The following is a 19996-nucleotide window of genomic DNA, read 5'->3' as shown; positions in this document are numbered from 1 at the left end:
TCTAAGGGAAAATGAAAGGAGTTTTAGCAACAGAAAAAATGAGAAAAGCCAAGTGAGGACTGAAGGGTCTGAATAAACTTGGGTGTGTTTGCTCTGTTCAATTCAAGTGGGATTAATTACTTGACCCTCATGATTGACCTACCCACCATATTTTTCATTAAGTTTTTGTAAGCTTTCATTCTTCTTATTTCCATTTAACATGCAAGTTGTGCTTATATATGCCACAGATGATCCAAAGAAGACAGAACACTTGCTTGCACTTGAAGGTGCTAAAGAAAGGCTTCATTTGTTTGAAGCAAACTTACTTGAAGAAGGATCCTTTGATTCTGTGGTTGATGGATGTGATGGAGTATTTCATACAGCATCCCCAGTTGTGATAATAGTTGACGATCCCCAGGTTTATCCTATATTGGTTCCATTGGCATACTGTAAAATTTAGTATTGTCTATATTCTTTTCCAATCAGTTACTGATCTTGAAATTACTAACGAATCATGAATTGTTAATTTGCATGATTCTTCTTTCTGTATGTGGTTTCTTCAACTGATCCAATGGCAGTGAATGCTGATTTCATTAAACCAATACAATGGTGGAAAAGAGAGAAATTGATATTGGATTTTTTATATTCTGCTTATGTGCAAAAATATTGAAGATGTTGGATCTCGAGTTTGCTCTTATTTCTTTTTTTTTTTCCTTTCTTTCTTTCATTCTTCCCCCTAATCCTTCTTTTCTCCACTTGTTATGTTTGTTCAAAAGAAGATAAAGGCCCTTTGTCTTGCATCAATAAGAACCAAAAACCCTGTGAATATTTATTTAGGAATGTATAACTTCCTTGACAGCAGCATGGGAATGCTTACACCGTAACATGGCTATTCCAATGGAAATTTATGGTGGCTGATCCAAACACTCCTTGTGCTTTTTTGTTTTTTTGAATAGGCAAAAGAGCAAAAGACATGTTAAAGAGCCAAAAAAAAGGCTACACCAAGTACATAGGAAGTACGCATGTGCACACCAAAGAAAAACACAAAAACCCTCTTCTTAATGGCAACCTAACCAATTGATAAAATCAATCATACAAAAGGACTCTTGCCCTAGACCCCCTTTGGTCCATTCTAAAAAGTTACAAAGAAAAGAGAATTTTAGCTCGTGATACGAAAGCTCAACATTATCAAAAGCCCTTCTATTCCTCTCTTTTCAAATAGTCCAAAACAAACAAAGAAGTGCAACATTCCACACCTTTTTTTTCCTCCTCCCAACGGATCGGCTATGCCAACTAAGAAATGTTGCTTGGACTGAGGTATGCAACACCCAAACCATTGCAAACAAGGAGAAAACTAATTGCCATAACAAACTAGCCTTAGAACAATGAAGAAGGATGTGATTGCAAGATTCCTTCTCATCTTTACATAAAAAGCATTTGTTTACCAAAGTCCAACCTCTCTTCAAATTGTCCATAGTTAGAATCCCCTTCCAAGTTACTTCCCAAAAAAAAAAAAAAAAACTCACTTTTATTGGAGCCTAAGAATTCCAAATAAGCCTTGTTGGGAAAGAATCTGAACCCCTTTGAACCATCCCATCATAGAAAGATTTAACTAAAAATTGGCCTCCCTTTGTAGCCATCCACACCACCTTGTCATCCATCTCCCTTCTCATTAATTTGCCATGCAAACACAAAAGGAGTGCTTCAACATAACCTAACTCTTAATCTTGGAAATTCCTTACAAAACAAGGGTTCCAACACCCCTCAAAATCAATATGCTTCCAAACATCACATACCCAAGCCTCCTTTGAAGCGGTAGCAAACAAAGAGGGGAAAGAGGGGGTGCCCCCACACCAAATGTCCTTCCAAAACCTTACCCTTCTTCCATTGCCCAAATCAGAGGAAATCTTGTTTCTGAAAGAATCCCATCATTTACTTATAGCCTTCCACAATCCTACGCCATGACCCTTCCTTGTCTTCAAAGAGCACCAACCTGCTTCTTCTACCCATTCTTACCAATGATTTCTTTCTTCCACATGGTCTCCCCTTCTGACATGAACCTTCAACTCCATTTGCCTAAGAGAGCCTTGTTCAAAATAGAAAGATTTTGAATGCCTCGCCCTCCCTCCTTTCACTTTTGGCTTACAAACTTGTGTCAACTCACTAAGTGAGGCTTATTTGCAAGAGAACCCCCCTGCCCAAAGAAAGTCCTTTTGAAGTTTTTCCAATTTACAACAAACCCTTCTTGAAATAACAAAAATGGACATGAAATAAATGGGTAGGCTAGACAAGGTACTTTTGATGAGAGTTAAACACCCCACCCCCTTGGACAAGCTTTGTTTCTTCCACCTTTTGAGCTTTCTTTCCATCCGCTCTTGCCAAAGTCCCTCATTGTTGTCAATTTAAAGGTAGCACCCAAAGGAAGCCTAAGATACTTCGAAGGTAATGACCCCACTTTACACCCCAAAATATCCACCAACTCCTCCATTATTATTTTTTTTTTTTGATAAGTAAGCACCGAATGTATTGATAAAAGGCCAAAAAGCCACACGTATACAGGGAGTATACAATCTAGCTCAAGCCTCCCAAACCAAAAAAACAAAAAAACCCCACCAGCCCTTATGTGGAGGCTATCCACTCCAAGGAGCCTATAAGAGACATCGACCTCTCTCCACTATCCACCAACTCCTCCATTATTGGAACCCTTCCAACTAAGATTAGCTCACTTTTTTCAAGGTTGATCTTAAGCCCATAAATTGCTTCAAACCACATGAAGACCCAATGAAGATGCAATAGTTGGTCCTTAGAAGCCTCACAAAAAAATCAATGTGTCATCCGCAAATAAAAGATGAGACACCTCCACTCCCTTGCCACCTCTACTTCCCACCTTAAATCCTGAAATAAAAAAATCCACCCCCCCCCCCCCCAAACAAACAAAAACTCCTTGTGATTATCTTCAAGAGTGGAGAGTTATAGCATTTTAACTGACAACCACTACCTCAAGGTGACTGAAGATGCATTCCACAAAATGTTAGACAAGTTGCTTATGATTTTCTCCGGACCCTGAATGCTATAGGTATAAGAAATAGGTAAATGTGCTTACTAATAGTGGATGCATTCCACAAAATGCTAGAGAAGTGGTTGTTTCCTTCTCTCTGATCTCTTTCCTTACCTCCTTCCTCACCTCCCTCACCTTCCCAAATTCCCTTTTCCTTTATTTTCTCAAACAGCTCAGTTGCTCCACATGATTATTTTTTTTAAAATAGGAATGCTTCACAAGATTCATATATTACCTCCTTGCTTATATTAGTTAGTTAGGCACTGCCCCTTAAAAACTCAATTAAGTCTACATGATTATACCTTTGATGTAGTTATGAATACAAGGATCATCCATAACTCCTCCAATTGCATGACATATTTGTTGTATTATTGATTCTAAACTGGCACTGTCATAACATGATCAGCAAAAAAATAAAAATGAAAATAAAAGTTACTTCTACAATTTGATGGATGAACCTTATGGCTATGTTTGGTTCCTAGAAAATTTGAGGCAAAATGCAAGGGAAAGAAAATAGAAAGGAAAAGTAGAAAGAAAGAAAAATTGAGGAAAATTAAAAATAGATTTAAAGTCAAAAATTATTTTTATATGTTACTTCAAACTTATTTCACTTATTTTAACTATTGAATACAAAGATTAAATAATTTGAAAATTCATAAGTTTCTAATTAGTTCTAATTATATTTGTCTTTCTTTGGTATTTTCTATAGAACAATCAAACATGAAAAAATCATTTTCCTTAGTGTTTTTTTTTTTAGTACTTTCCAAAAACCAAACATAATCTATTGAGTTTGTCTATGATGATTGGCATGGGTTATTTTGTTTAGGCTCATTCACCAACCAACTAGTTTGTGGTGTACTGCTATACTTCTTTTCCAATTTTATTTTATTTTATTTATTTTTTTATTTTTTTATTTTTATCATAATTCATGTGTAACCGCATTTCCTTTGTCACCATCACCATGTGACTCCATATAGTGGTTGGGAGAGTTAGATCTTGGAACAGTTATGGAATAACTCCATCAATGTTGTGCATCTTTCTTTGAAATGTAGGAACGTGGATTTTTTATTTATTTTTTATTTTTTGAATATCTCCTTCTCATAAATAGGTATGGTATGCCCAACAACATTTTATTTTCTCAAAATTCTTTGATAACATAGCTTATCAATATGATGAAATGATCATAATGTATCTCATCGACCTGATTTCATATTGCACAATGGAGCCTAGATTTTGAAGTTCTCTCAGTTACGAATGGAAATCTTGTGTTGATGTAATGGCAGATATTGTTTTTTGTAGTTGGGATTCTTCAAGAGTTTGGGAGGTGGGAGGAGTCCTAGAGGGAGAGCACTGTGCAGAGAGACCAACTTAGCTGGCTAATGGATTATTCGGCTTCAGAGAAATGCTTGGATACATCAGAACATGAGAAAATCTTTCATTGACTTGTGTGCTAATGTCTATTCTCCCACAACTCTTTGAATGCTTGTCACTGTAGAGTTCTTTAGGTTCCCTTAAATGTATATACATTCTTTTTTGGATCAGAGATCAATATGCCTTCCCGTCGGAGAGTGGTTTTGTGCTGGAGGAGGCACTGCCTGTGCTATTTCTAGACTCCTGACTGTGGCCAGTCCACTCTGCACTTTTTTCAGTTTCCGGACACAACATGTTATACAATTAACATACCAGCTTCTATGTGATCGAATTCAGCTCCACCTCAATCATTGGAATTAGCAGCATGCCAACAATCACAGTGTGGGCACCAGTTTTTAGTTATTCACCTGCCTTGCTTTTCTGGTGAAGTCAGGCAGCATCTTTTCATTTCAGAATGTGGCATGCTGTTGTTTGTGACTTTTTGGCCATCAGAGCAATTGTGGATGGCCCTTCAATAGACAAAACTTTATAGGTGTGTGTTTGTGCCAAGTCAAGGGTCAAGTTATGAATGAAAATATGAAAATGAAAAGAGAAACAGAGCAGAAATTCATTTTACCATGTCTCTGTTCTTTCCATGAGGGATTAGGCTTGTACCTCTTTGGAAGACTCAGAATCTCCTTTCGGTTTTTCAGTGGCTCCTTTCTCCTATGACCCGTTCAAGAATGCTACTTTATTGTGAACCTTCTATGCCTTTATTGAAAAAGAAAAAGTGACAAGATATTTCAACTAGTTGAAAATAGAGGACCCTAAGGCCTGAGATAGACTGATGCTAGATAGAAAATGCATATGTACGGATATTCAAACTTATCTAGAAGAAATAGAAGCAAATGATACATGATAAGTTAGTGTCAAAAGGTGAACTAAGTCTTCCACTAGATAGTCTACTTAGATGTCAAAAACGTAGTGGGCTCTTTAGCCTCAGGTAGCCTAAAGCTCAAGTTTGGTTGATGTTACCCAGCAAACTCGAGACAGATGGAAATTTCCAGCCTTTTACAGTTCCATAGATGTGTGATTATTAGGGCTTTTTAATGTCATTTGTGATGGGGTTTGCTATTGATGTGATGCAGAGGTCCTGAAACTATTAGAAGGGATGTAAATCTGGTGAAAGAGTTGGGTGTTTATGATCTTATGGGGAAGGAGAATTGAGCAATGGTTCTCTCTTGCATGTCACTGGGTCAAAGAGGGTCAGGGAGATAAAACCACTACTTGTGGAGGATAGTGGATCTTTTTAGAGACATTGGCTGATCATTTCTTGAAAGTCTAGATCGGGAAATCAAGAAGATGAGAGGCTGATTTAGAGAGAAGTCATGTCCTATGCCAACTTTGTTTGAGTGAGCCATATCATATACTTCTACCTGGGGTTAATCTTTAAGGCTGGAGGGTTCATTGTCTCTTCATTTTTTTCCCTTTATTTTTTCCCCCCTATTGAATCATGTTCTTGTACATCAACTTGTTTGAAGGATTTCTCATCCTTCCTTGTAAATAACTGTTTGCATAATATTATCACACAAAAACATAGATCATAGACAAGCTAAGAATTTCTTTAGGATCCATAATGTGATCTTATGTTTGCTTCTATACATAATTATTAGCTTTTAATCAGCTTATCTTCATTGGACTACTTATGTGGAGATTTGTTTTATCTGTTTCTCCGTGTTTCAGGCACAGCTAATTGACCCAGCACTAAAAGGAACAATGAACGTTCTAAGATCTTGTGCAAAAGTTCCATCTGTAAAAAGAGTAGTTGTAACATCATCTATGGCTTCAGTTGTATTCAATGGGAAACCTCTAGCTCCTGATGTGCTAGTTGATGAGAGTTGATTTTCAGATCCAGTTTTCTGTGAGAAATCAAAGGTTGCTTAAATGAGATGATTTCCCATCACATGCTATCTCTTTTGCATGTTCTTGTTTGTGGCTTTACAAAATGTTTTCTTTTCATGGCTCTTCACTTCTTTTACCCTGCAGAAGTAGCTGCCAATTTGTCATGCCCTCTTGTTTTTACACTTCTGCTAGCCAGCTTAGGGTTAAATAACACGATGGGAATGAGAGGATTATCCCTTTATTTTGCTAAGCCTGCCATTAGATTAAATAATCCTTCCATGTATGTCTAATATTTCACTAATACGGTGTTGGTAGCTGTCTGATCCATAAAGTCGCATTCCTCAAACAAGAAATTAAATGAGAACTCTAATTTGATATTATATGAATGAAATGGATGTTAATCTCTGATTGTCTTACTGTCCATTAAAAATGATGGGCTCAGAAACATGGGTTGACAAAACAGTTGTGACATATCTAATTAGTTTTAATGTGAGTGTGTATGCCTGCACAGCCTCCTATTGATTTTGCTTGGGTTCATAAGTTCATTGCTTGTTCTCTATGTTCCATCATCTACTAGAAATGCTTCTCACTATATATTTTCAAACATGTTGGTTTCTACTAGCTATGGTATATGCTTTCAAAGACATTAGCTGAGGAGGCTGCTTGGAAGTTTGCAAAAGAGAATGGGATTGACATGGTTACAATAAATCCAGGGTGGGTGATTGGCCCTCTCTTACAGCCTACTCTTAATCTAAGTGTGGAGGAAGTTCTGAAGCTACTAAAAGGTACTCTTCTACAATTGATGAGAATCTCTTTTTTATGTTTATCTTTCTACTCCAGTAGCAATACATGCTTCACTTCAATATTGAGTCAACTCTATCCAACAGCCCTGCAAATGGAAACTCAGAAGTTTAAATCAAAACTTATCAATAAACCGTCACAACACTTCCACAGTTCCACATAAAAGGACTACATATGCATTTTGATATATGCTGACTAATCTTCTAACATTAAAAAATTGTTCTCTCCTCTGGTCATTATAGTTATATCACCAAGATACTCATTTAGGGGATTTGCATATGAGATTAGATGAAGATATATTTAGTTTTGGCCTCCTAAGCCAGACTGGTTTGGAAGGACCCCTGGACTGTGAAAGGACTGAAAGCATGCGTATGCAATTACTATCCTGAACTTGAGGTATATTTACATGCAAGTTCAAGCCAAGGGCAAGAACTTCTTAAATAACCCATTAATCCTTTTGATCTACCCCATCTAAATATTACTGCAGCTCAACATAATTAGCATAAAGTGGGGGTTCCCCGCATCCAACTCCATTGCAAATGAGTTGTTCATGTGCAACTCACTTGATCAGTATTTTTATAAACTTCTACTAGCTTTTTTGGACTATTTTACAGATCTTAACATTCTCTAAACATTTAGAATCATTTCTAGTGGCTTTATAGGGCAATATCATGTTACTTTATTGACAACTCTTACAATAATCAATACTACCTTAACAGCCAATATGGTTTGTTTCCTCACTAGCCAACCTCTTCTGCCTCCAACTAACCTCCCCTGTATCTTGCTTCAATTATGAGGGTGTTGCCATTAGGTTGAGCATTGGACGTATGATAAACCTGTGCCTTGATGGTTGTACTCTGATTCATGGATCCAGACCGTAGTAATTGGGATTAGACTTGTTGGTGGTTGCTTTAGTTCAATGCTTGCAATAACCAAAGTAATTTGTCGTGCTGCTTTAGAACCGTTCGATCTTTTGTATGAAATAAGAAAGGTATTTTGTACAAAATAATGTTTTCACTTGTAATTTCCAACATTACATAAAGTGATAAATATAAGTGTATTTGCTAAGTGTGATTGCATCATTTTCTAAGCATTTCCGTTCGAGACAAACAGTCTAAGACGAAAATGTGTGCTTCAAAAATTTCTAGCTGTAATACGTTTGAGATTGTGCCAAAAGATCAGTTGACAATGACTATAAATAAATAAATGGAAAAACATCATATTATCATTGAGCAGATTGCACGCTAAACTTAAATAGGCAAAAGAAACTGATACTTTCAGTACACTTACGTAATACTTGTGATGTAAGCTTCTGAGATTTGTTTGCTGCAGGAGATACATTTCCCAATAAAACACATCGATGGGTTGATGTTAGAGATGTTGCCATGGCACATATTCAAGCATATGAGCTTCCAACAGCTAGAGGCAGATACTGTTTAGTAGGGAGCATTTTACACTGTTCTGAGACAATGAAGATTTTGCGCAAGCTCTACCCTGCTTTAAACCTACCTGAGAAGTAAGGTTTTATTATTTGCAGGGCGTTATTTCTAGTTTGCATTAGTGCCCTTTGAAATCAATATTGCAGCTTAGGCAATGCTACTTCTTTTTGTTTGTTTTGGGTTTTTTCTTTTATTTCTTGATAGGCTAATATATACATATTCTGTAAAGAAGTACCTAGAAAAAGGGGCACAACTCTGGTGCAAGTAGTATTGGTAGGTTAGAAATGGGTGAGAGAGAGAGAGAGCGAGAGAGGGCGAGAGAGAGTGCGACGGTGAGTGCGATGGAGAGGAGGGGGACAATAGCTCGGCGCTGTGAAGGAGAAGGAAGGAGTGCAGTTTCGCAGTGGAATCCAAGACGTTCGAGATTGTTGTGGATGATAGAAAAGGAAAACTCCAAGTCCTCATCGTGGAGAAGGAGGGGTTTCGTCATGGGTCAGATTGGGATCGGAAAGCCTAGGGTTTTTCTTAGAAGGGCTGAATCTCTGTATCAAGGATGAGAAAGAAGCAAGATGGGGAAGGGAATGGAAGGAGCAAGGGAGAATGTACTCTATGACGCAAGGGATAAACAGAGCGGGGGGGTTTATCTGGCTAGGGGTCTCCAATCTAGAGAGGAAGAGGTTCTGCATTTTCATCCCGAGAGGCAGAAGGGATAAAAGGGGGTGGATGATCATGGCGGAGAAGCTTCACCAGCTAGTAGGTGTTCTTGGCAGAAAACTAGAAAACCAGGAAGTAAAGGCTGTGGGGAAGGCTGTTCTGGGAAGATCGTATGCAACAGTAGTGAAACGGCCACTGTCAGGCAACCCAAATGTAATCGTAGTGAAGGCTAAAAGGGAGGAATCAATAGGATTATTACAGAAATTGGAATATTGTGTTGTGGTGAGCTGGAAAGACAACTCAGGGGGAGAAGAAGATTTTGAGAAATTAGGGCAATTTTGGGCAAAATCTTGGGATCTAAAAGGAAATTTAGGGTTGGCTAAGTTGGAAAAGGAAAGAGTTCTGCTGGAATTTGAAGATTTGGAAGAGGCAAGACGTGTTGTCTCCTCTGGAAATCGCGCGATGGGTGGAATCCAGGTAGGGCTAGAGCATTGGAGCCCTAGGAGTGGATGCTGGGCAGAAGAGGAAGAAAGAAAGGAAGTTTGGGTGAGAATAGTTGGGCTCCCAATCTCGTTATGGAGTCCGGTGATCTTGAAGAGAGTGGGGGACGAATGCAGCGATTTTATTACAGTTGATGAACAGACGAAGACGATGGGTGAGCTTCAGTGGGCCAGAATCTTGGTGAAATCGAGAGGAGAGTTTAGACCGAGCGTCCTGGAATTCGAAGTGGAGGAGGAGGTTTACGTTGTGTCCCTATGGTGGGAATGCCGACTGGTGCTGAGGAGGAATCGCAGTCAAGAAGCTGGTCGACAAAGCATTGAGGTTAGGGGTGAGGGTGCCTCATGCGCGGAGCAGCGAGTGGCGGAGGAGCGGGTGAGAGTGAGGCTAGAGACACTGAACTCGTCAGATGAATGGACGGGTGAGCAGGGGGTCGAGTCGGGTCTGGCGAAGGCAAGCCAAGATCTAATCCCGACAACCTGGATTTGGGCCTCAACCAGTAAATCATTACATGGGTCGCATACCTTAAATCCAATTGCGGGCCCAAAGGAGACAAGGAGGGTTGGTGGGCTTGGCTTGGCCAACGGGTCTATGGGCCTTAAGATGAAAGGCGTGGAGGGACATTCTTATTTGCTGGGATAGAAGGTCTATGGACATTCTAGATTGGGAGGAGGGACATTTTACGTTATTTTGCAGATTCTGGAATGTAGATAATGGGGCTGTTTGGGTTTTTACAGGAGTGTATGACCCTTTCTCCAAAGTGGAAAGGGATGAATTATGGGAAGAGTCTGGGGCGATTAGAGGGCTGTGGGAAGACCCCTGGTGCTTAGGGGGGGATTCTAATATTACTTTGTTTCTGAGGGAAATGAGTAGTCAGAGGAGAATAAGCTCAGCAATGAGGAAGTTTGCTGAGATTGTGGATGATCTTGGGCTGGTGGATTTTCACCTACAGGGGGGAGAATTCACTTGGAATGAGGGCCATAATAATCAGGCTTGGGCAAGATTGGACAGGTTCCTTGTGTCCCCTAGCTAGGTAGACCAATTCAATGGGATCACCCAAAGCAGGCTACCTCGGCCGGTATCCGATCATTTCCCAATCATGTTAGTGGGGGGTGGGATAAGACGAGGCCCGACTCCATTCAGATTTGAAAATATGTGGCTTAAAGTTGAGGGATTCAAAGATCTTGTGCATAGCTGGTGGCGGGGAATTGATGTTAGGGGCAGTGCTAGTTATAAACTGGCTACTAAGATGAAGGAAATCAAACAGAAGTTGAAAGTTTGGAATAGAGAAGTCTTTGGAAAGCTGGAATGTAACAAATCCTCAGTCTTGCAGCAGGTGGAATTCTGGGATAAGAAGGAAAGTGAGAGAATTCTGACTGTGGAAGAAACAGAGCTTAAAATAGAGGCAAAAGAAAATTATAGAAAATGGGTGCTTATGGAGGAAACCCATTAGAGATAGCTTTCAAGGGAAATATGGTTGAAGGAGGGGGATAGAAACACGGGTTTCTTCCATCGCATGGCAAGCGCCCACTGTAGAAATAACTCTTTGGAGAGAATTAAGATCAATGGGGAATGGCTGCTAGAGGAGTAGGAAATTAGGGAAGGAATTGCTAATGCGTTTCATAATTTGCTCTCAGAAGATATGGGGTGGAAGGCGGACATTGGGAGACTTCAGTTTGATCAGATCAGCCAACAAGAAGCTGAGAACCTAGAGAGGTTCTTTACAGAGGATGAAATCCATGCGGCTTTGATGGAGATGAATGGGGATAAAGCCCCTGGTCCGGATGGCTTTACTATGGCCTTTTGGCAAAGTTGTTGGGATTTTGTTAAAGAGAAGATTCTAGAAATGTTCAAGGACTTCTACGAACATAGCTCTTTCCTCAAGAGCCTCAACAATACTTTCTTGGTTTTGATCCCCAAGAAAAGTGGGGTTGAGGACCTTGGAGATTTTATACCTATTAGTCTCCTGGGGGGGCTTTACAAGTTATTAGCTAAAGTGCTAGCTAACAGACTGAAGAAAGTTGTTGGAAAAGTGGTTTCTACTTCTCAGAATGTCTTTGTGAGAGGAAGACAAATTCTTGACGCATCCTTAATTGCAAATGAAGTGATAGACTCATGGCAGAAACGAAAAGAAAAGGGTCTTATTTGCAAATTGGATATAGAAAAAGCTTATGATAGCATCAATTGGAAGTTTTTGCTAAAGGTTTTGCAAAAGATGGGTTTTGGGTCTAAGTGGGTGGGGTGGATGTGAAGCTGCCTATCCTCAGCTAAATTTTCAGTGTTGGTTAATGGGGTGCCTGCAGGCTTCTTCCCTAGCACTAAAGGCCTTAGACAAGGAGATCCCCTGTCTCATTACCTCTTTGTTATGGGAATGGAAGTACTACATGTTCTTATTAGGAGAGCTGTGGAGGGGGTTTTTTTATCAGGGTGTAACATAAGGGGTGGTAGTGGACCCCTTTGAACATCTCTCATTTGTTTTTTGCTGACGACACAATTATATTCTGTGAGGCCAGTAAGGATCATCTAACTCACTTAAGTTGGATTTTACTCTGGTTTGAAGTGGCTTCAGGCCTAAGGATTAACTTAGCCAAGAGTGAAATCATTCCAGTTGGAGAGGTGGTGGAGATGGAGGAGTTGGCTGTTGAGCTAGGCTACAGGGTGGGGTCCTTACCTTCTCAGTACTTGGGTCTTCCTTTAGGGGCTCCCAATAGAGCGCCATATATGTGGGATGGGGTGGAAGAGAGAGTAAGGAGGAGACTAGCCCTTTGGAAACAACAATATATTTCTAAAGGGGGAAGAGTCACTTTAATAAAAAGTACTTTGGCTAGCATGCCAATCTATCAAATGTCTATTTTCATAATGCCCAAGGTCGTTGCTAGAAGGCTTGAGAAAGTGCAAAGGGACTTTCTGTGGGGAGGGGGAAATATGGAGGGGAAAATTCATCTTGTTAAATGGGAGGTGGTTTGTACAAACAAGGATAAAGGTGGGCTAGGCCTTAGGAAGCTAGCCATGTTGAACAAAGCTTTACTTGGCAAGTGGATATGGAGGTATGCTTGTGACAAAGATAATCTTTGGAAACAAGTGATCAAGGTGAAGTATGGGCAGGAGGGTCTTGGTTGGAGGCCAAAGAAGGCTAATGGGGCGGTTGGAGTAGGGGTTTGGAAGGAGATTTGGAAAGAATTAGAGTGGTGTTGGGATAACATGATGTTCCGAGTAGGGAAGGGCAACACGATAAGATTTTGGACAGATGTGTGGTGTTCTGATTCAGCACTATCCCACTGTTTTCCTCATCTCTTTGGCATGACTGTTCAAAGGAACTCAACGGTTGAGGAAATGTGGGATCAAAGTTTGGGTCAAGGAAATTGGAACCTAATTTTTTTGAGGGATTTCAATGATTGGGAGTTGGATACGGTTGGGGAATTTCTCCATATGCTGAGGGGTCTTAAGCCCTCTTTGGAGGAAGATTCAGTCCTGTGGAGGCAAGGAAGAAGTGGTCAGTTCAGGGTCAAGGAAGCTTATAGATTGTTGGCTAAGTCTAATGACACAGGTTTTCCTTCAAGAAGCATTTGGGTGGCAAGGGTGCCAACTAAAGTTACTTTCTTCGCGTGGGAGGCGACGTGGGGGAAGGTGCTTACTTTGGATAGACTTCAAAGAAGAGGGCTGCAACTTCCAAATTGTTGCTTCCTATGTAGATGTGAAGAAGAAAGTGTAAATCATATCCTTATACATTGTACAGTGGTTAGAGCTTTATAGGATATTGTTTTTGGTTTAGTTGATGTGAAATGGGTTTTTCCAAAAACTGTAAAGGAGGTCTTAGCTAGCTGGAAGGGCTCGTTTGTGGGGAAGAAAAGGAAAAAGATTTGGGACTCCATTTCATTGTGTATTTTTTGGACGGTGTGGAAGGAGAGGAATAGATTAGCTTTTAGGGGGGGTGTGTTGAACGTTTAGAAGTTAAAGAATTTTTTTGTCTGTAATTTGTGGAGTTGGGCCAAATTGTATGTAGGTGAGGAGGCGTTCTCCCTTATAGGCTTCCTGGAGTGGATAGCATCCACCTAAAGGGAGTGATTCTTTTTGTCTTTGTTTTTTGAGGCCTTAGCCGCCTTGTAGACTCCTGTATACTTTGTGGCGTTTTGCCTTTTTAATGCATATCCTTTACTTATCAAAAAAAAAAAAAAAATACTCTGGTGCAAGTAGTAGTATGAAAGTAGCACTAAAATGTAAAAATTAAAAACAAAAGGAAACAACTACATCAGGAAGGCAACAGACACAATAAAACAAGTAACCTGCATTGGATGAATATGTGATACATTGATTCCATCATTTGGTTGCACAGACAACACCAATTGACAATAGACTAAACTAAGAAACTGTTATTCTAATGAGACTGAAACAACACCATCAACAAATTATTGAGATTTTCACAAAAGGCATTGCCTTGAGAATCAAACTTTGGAGAGGTGAATCCTCTCCATCTGAATGAGCTGGGAAGCTGCAAATTCGCCTACCTTGTCGGTCTGTGTTATCCTCTATGATGTGCCTGTGAATCCAGTAGGTTGTAGCTTGCATTTACTTGGGCCATGGCTGGACCACTGTGTCTTACTTTAAATACTATTGTATGTTTGAAATATTTCACATGTATGTGTAGCCTTTCTCCATTCACGGTGGTCATAATGGCATGTCTATGCTATTTCAACATATTGCCTTCTTATGAATTGCATCCAATTCTTAATATGTTATCGAAGTGCTAAGGGTCTAAAAGTGCTTCAGTGATCGGGGCTCAGTAATTTTCTGATTTATATTATTTATTCTGTTTTGGCCGATCATATCCACAAATGTGTTTTCCTGTTGAATGAAGTTGGTGAGGTATGAGAACCTTTCCTTGTTTCAAACTCCTATCATCAATATTGACCTTGGTGGAGTTTCTTCCGATTCACTGAATACTTTCTGCCATTTAGGTCTAGTTAAACCCATATTTCATTCTTCTAGTACAAAAGAACTAATCCCCATTGCTTGGGGATCTTCTCAATTACCCAAACAGATGTGTTTTGTGCTTTTTAACGTTTCATTGCATATAGGATTAAGCTTCAGGTCCATGTCCTAAGAGTTTTCTTTTCTTTAGTACCAGTCGTTTCACTGATTGATTAAGAAAATGTGTTTCTGTTTCATTTGTGGCAGATGTGCAGACGACAAGCCTTATGAACCAACCTATATGGTGTCCCAGGAGAAAACTAAAAGTTTGGGCATTGACTTCACTCCTCTGGAGGTGAGCCTGAAGGACACTGTGGAAAGCTTGAGGGAGAAGAACTTTGTCAGTTTCTGACACGTGGTATAGCCATGCAAATGAATCATAAACAAAAAATGGTGTCTTCTTGGTAACTTCATCGTTAAGTGTGTTGGAGTCATGTATCTTCTAATATGTTCATGGTAAGCAATTCCCAAGACATGCTACAAGTTCTCCAAAAGAAAACCAACAGCATATAAAAAGAGGCAAATTCTATTTCTGCTACTGCTCAACAACAAAAGCTATCAACTATCCTAAATGGGCACCAAGGAGATTCGTAGACCTTAGGCCCCTTCCAAACTAGATTTTTTGTTTGGGAAGTAACTGAGGAAGATTTTCACTTGTCATTAACTTATGCAGAAGTTGGTAGCTAACAAACTATGTAAGGGCAATGTTCTTGATTATACCATATGTAAGGACACAGTGAGCTCTGTCTTTGGAAATGTATGCAGTGAGGTGGCATGGCCCATTAACTTCATTCTGTGATTGGCTGCTCAACCATTCCAAAACAAGGGAAAATTATGCTTACTGAAGTTTTACTATCTATGGGGTTTGATACAATCTCTGGTCATTTTGTTTCTTAGAGTACTGAAATGATCAGAGACACTAAGATTGAAACCCCAAATTTTTGTTAATTACTGCTGAATATAAATATGTTTTATAAAAAATAATTCTCACTAACAAAAATAATATACTAAAAATGCTTAAGTTTCAAATTTCATTCATTTATTCTAATTCTAAACTCTGACATGTTTACTTAAGTTTCAAATTTTGTGCCTTAAACTTGAATGATGTTGATATAAGACTCAATGGTAGTGAAGTAGTTTTCAAACCTCAAACTTAGAAACAAAATTATCAACCAAACCTTACCCTTAAGACATTTTTTGTTTGTTCATATGTGGGTGTTCTTTAAAAAATGCAACAATTATGGGGTTTTAAAAAAAAAAAAATTTTGGGTGCAAGTATAATTTCCATCCTTGCATGGTGAAAAGCAGATGATCCAAAAAAACAAAAAAATGGAAAGTCAAAGGAGAATGGACATCTTTGTGGAATGAAAACCAAGGGTAAAAGCAAGGGGATGAGGGAAGCTGACAGTGACCAAGGAGGTCCAAACGCTGACTCATTCTCATAAGCCTGCATTTTAATTCGCACACGCATTCGAATTTACATGTCACTCTCTCTGTATGTTATCTCTATATACACCAAGTGTACGAGTGGATAACATAGATTTGAAGGTTTCGTAAGACGTCAAGGGAGATGAGTGGAGAAGGAAAGGTGGTGTCCGTGACCGGAGCTTCTGGGTTTATAGCTTCATGGCTGGTGAAGCTCCTGCTCCAACACCGTTACACTGTCAAAGCAACCGTTCGAGACCCAAGTCAGTTCTCTATCTCAACCTCCGAGGGCATTTTCACTTATATATGCTTCCATTTAACTCACTGGTTGTGCTTACATTTATATGTATATATGCCACAGATGATCCAAAGAAGACACAGCACTTGCTTTCACTCGATGGAGCTCAGGAAAGGCTTCATTTATTCAAAGCAGACTTATTGGAAGAAGGGTCTTTTGATTCTGTAGTTGATGGATGTGATGGTGTTCATACTGCATCCCCTGTTGCATTGGAAGCCATTAACCCCCAGGTTCAACCTACACCACTTCCATTTCTATACTTACATTGAGCTAACTTCTATTTCTCTTTTCATTTTTTCGTGTTCAGACAGAATTGATTGACCCTGCATTGAAGGGAACCATCAATGTCCTAAGGTCCTGTTCAAAAGTTCCGTCTGTCAAAAGAGTGGTTGTAACATCGTCTTTGGCTTCAGTTTTATTCACAGGAGAACCTGTGACTCCTGAGGTGCTAATTGATGAGAGTTGGTTTTCAGATCCAGTTTTATGCAAGGAATCAAAGGTTTGCATCTGAGCTTATTTCTTATCACATACCATCTTTTTTGAATGTTTTATGAAATATTTTACCGGTTTTTTCACTGGTAGTAGTACTAGAAGTAGTAGTACTGAAACCATTTCTAACCAAATGCCATTATTTGAGTTTTTGATAGCAATGGTATGTGCTTTCAAAGATAGCTGAGGAGGCTGCTTGGAACTTTTCAAAGGAGAATGGGATTGACATGGTCACGATAAATCCAGGATGGGTGATTGGTCCTCTCTTACAGCCCACTCTTAATCTAAGTGCAGAGCAAGTTTTGAACCTCATAAATGGTACTCTTCAGCAAAATGTGTTCTAAGTTTTGTTTCTTGTTTCTCTACTTGAATATAAGTACATGTTCTGTTTCTTCTTGCGCTGACTAACAGTACTCCTTGTTTGGACGGGTTTAAACTGCATAACCAATGTGATTAGTTTAATCACTTGACAATATCCAAGAAAATGAATGACAAAACATCAAAATATCCACAAGCACATTGCAGACTTTATATCAAGATACTGAATTCTTCAAATGCAAGCATTTGGAATTTGTTTGTTGCAGGAGCTCAAACATTTCCGAATATATCATCCTGGTGGGTTGATGTTAGAGATGTTGCCAATGCACACATTCAAGCATATGAGATCCCAGAAGCTAGTGGAAGATACTGCTTAGTAGAAGGGATTTACACAATTCTGAGATACTGAAGATTTTGCGCAAGCTCTACCCTGGATTACCTCTACCTGAAAGGTAAGTTTCTATTTGTTATTGCTAGTGCTCGTTAGTGCCATCATTAGAAGCAAGTGAGATCAACACGATATTACTTCTTATTATTCCAGTGGATACATTGAAGAGTACCTGCCATCTTGTTTCCCCTTAAATATTTATGCCTTGGTATCATGCAAAAAATTCTTAGATGGGATCCACATGTGTTTGGTTGCAGATGCGCATCGACAAACCTTATGCACCATCCTCCCGGGCATCCCAAGAGAAAGCAAAGAGTTTAGGCATTCACTTCACTCCTCTAGAGGTGAGCCTCAAGGATACAGTTGAAAGCTTGAAGGAGAAGAACTTTGTCAGTTTCTGACCCATGGTATTTACTGCTAGACTTGCAAATAAATCATAAACTAATGGTGCTTTCCTGCTAATTTTATTGTTATGAACCTCATTGCACCTATGATTTGTTGGGTTTTGGGGCTTTTATCTAGTAATATTTGATTGTAAGCATTTTTTATGCTAGAAATTGGTATCTGTATCAACTATAAGTTTCCCAGTTCAAATTTCCTATTTGTGTTAGAATAAGGTGAAACTCAATCACACTTAGGAAGAGGGAATTAGTCCAAGTGGATTATGAGGGTCCAAGAATGGAATCAGTTGATGGAAGTGGTAGAATACGTTGAACAAAATTTATATACTATAGTAAGACACAAACCGAAAATTGCTTCATATTAATAATTAAAAGACACAGGAAACAATAGGCTTGTGTCCTTGAGCATCAACCCCATTATTCCACTAGACATGTTGCCACAGAAGTGGGTATAAGGAAGCATATTCCGATCATCCAAGGACACTGGGTGTGACTTCACCAACAAAGCTCACAGCTGATACAAGCAAACTACCTCTCATAGGAACAACAGTAGAATGGCATAAAGAAAACTAGGACTGTTTCACTAAATCGAAGGAATATCTTTGTGGGAAGAGAACAAAGAGGATGCACATATTCAAAATTTGTGGCTGAGCTATTTAAACCTTTCATTGATACTGGTTGAGCTTCTCTCTGTATTCGTAGGGTGCGCCCCCTCCTCTTTTGGCACTCTTTACTGCATGTTCTTGTTGTCTATCAAAAATAAAAAATAAAAAAAATACTGGTTGAGCTTCTTGAGATTGACATAACAGTTTTTCTCCATTCTTAATTTTTAATCAAAAGATTGGCTGAGCTATTTCTTTGTTCTTATTGAGTTTTGAGATGAACCCACATGTGTTTGTCACTCATGGCAGGTGTGCAGATGACAAACCTTATGTGCCAGCCTTCCAGGTGTCCCAGGAGAAATCCAAAAAGCTTGGGTATTCACTTCACTCCGCTGGAGGTGCCTAAAGTATACTGTAGAAAGCTTGAAGGAGAACCAGCTCATCAGCTTATGAGTCAATTATTTGGCTGTCATTGAAACAAATCACTAATTATTAGTGTACCCAAAATACTGTCATTGTTATGAAATAAATTTGTGGCTAGGATAGGGCTGATAGGTGCTAGAAGGAGACTGCTTGGGAAGAATACCAATCAGCATTATAGTAAGGCATCTATTGGAAAAAGACATGACTTCAAACTCTTTTTTGAATAATTTCCAATAAACAAAGATGAGTTTTATGTTTGTAGAAATATTCAAACCTCCAAGCTTGTGATATAAAATCCAACACAAATTCAAAAACTAATTTGCATGGGAATTCAAGTAATTAGAACAGAGCACCAGCACCAGTTTGACAACAATTTTGTATAGACTCTTTCTAATGAGAGTTTGTAGGGGACATGACCATATGTTCTTTACAAAATTTGATCTTAATAATTTTAATTATATTTTCACATTTTTTATAGTAAAATCAAATATGAAAAAAAAATTATTTTCTTTAATATTTTTTTTCTTTCTACGTTTTGGTTGCTCCTTATTAATATTCTTAAGCCAAAGGTGGAATTCCAATTTTCCCTTGATCACCGTTAAAAGAGATAAATCCTGAGTTTTTGAACTATCATTTTGAAGCTATGATGTTTTTCATTTGTACAATTATCTAGAGGGAGATTAAATAGGTAGTTTTGTTGTTTAAACCCAAAAAATAGATTTTTCATCATACTTGAATTTTTTAGTTATTCAAATTATTTAGAAGTAAGAATGATATACATAAAAATCCGGTTTCATATCCGGTTTCATATGACTACGAATATAAGAAAATTCAAGTCTAACCCAAGCAAATTTGCTAATTCTAAATTATAAGTACACAATTTTAGGAAGGTTTAGATGCTAGTAATTTCAAAGAAACTTATGTTGATTATTAGTTAGGTTTTGTTAGGTAACTATTTTCAAAGACAGTTTTGAAAAATAATTTTTAAGAATAATTTTTTAAA

General features: G+C 38.7%; 2 long non-coding RNA genes and 1 pseudogene across 2 annotated transcripts; 2 read left to right on the top strand and 1 right to left on the bottom strand.

Annotated features, from left to right (window-relative positions):
• The first annotated feature begins 307 nt into the window (after nucleotides 1-307).
• Nucleotides 308-4755, top strand: LOC132254864 (uncharacterized). Its single transcript, XR_009467306.1, has 2 exons — nucleotides 308-397; nucleotides 4337-4755. It is a non-coding gene; the product is annotated as an uncharacterized LOC132254864 (long non-coding RNA).
• A 1312-nt stretch (nucleotides 4756-6067) lies between these two features.
• LOC100248168 (phenylacetaldehyde reductase-like) lies at nucleotides 6068-17655 on the top strand (annotated as a pseudogene).
• Nucleotides 17656-18506: 851 nt separating this feature from the next.
• LOC132254863 (uncharacterized) lies at nucleotides 18507-19154 on the bottom strand. The gene is made up of 2 exons (XR_009467305.1): nucleotides 18897-19154; nucleotides 18507-18718 (listed from the first exon to the last, which is right to left on the bottom strand). It is a non-coding gene; the product is annotated as an uncharacterized LOC132254863 (long non-coding RNA).
• Between the last annotated feature and the right edge of the window lie 842 nt (nucleotides 19155-19996).

The sequence above is a fragment of the Vitis vinifera genome, chromosome 13 (assembly GCF_030704535.1).
Source record: "Vitis vinifera cultivar Pinot Noir 40024 chromosome 13, ASM3070453v1".
Taxonomy (NCBI): Eukaryota; Viridiplantae; Streptophyta; class Magnoliopsida; order Vitales; family Vitaceae; genus Vitis; species Vitis vinifera.
The sequence above is the reverse complement of the archived record's forward strand: the minus strand, read 5'-3'. Positions and strand labels throughout refer to the sequence as shown.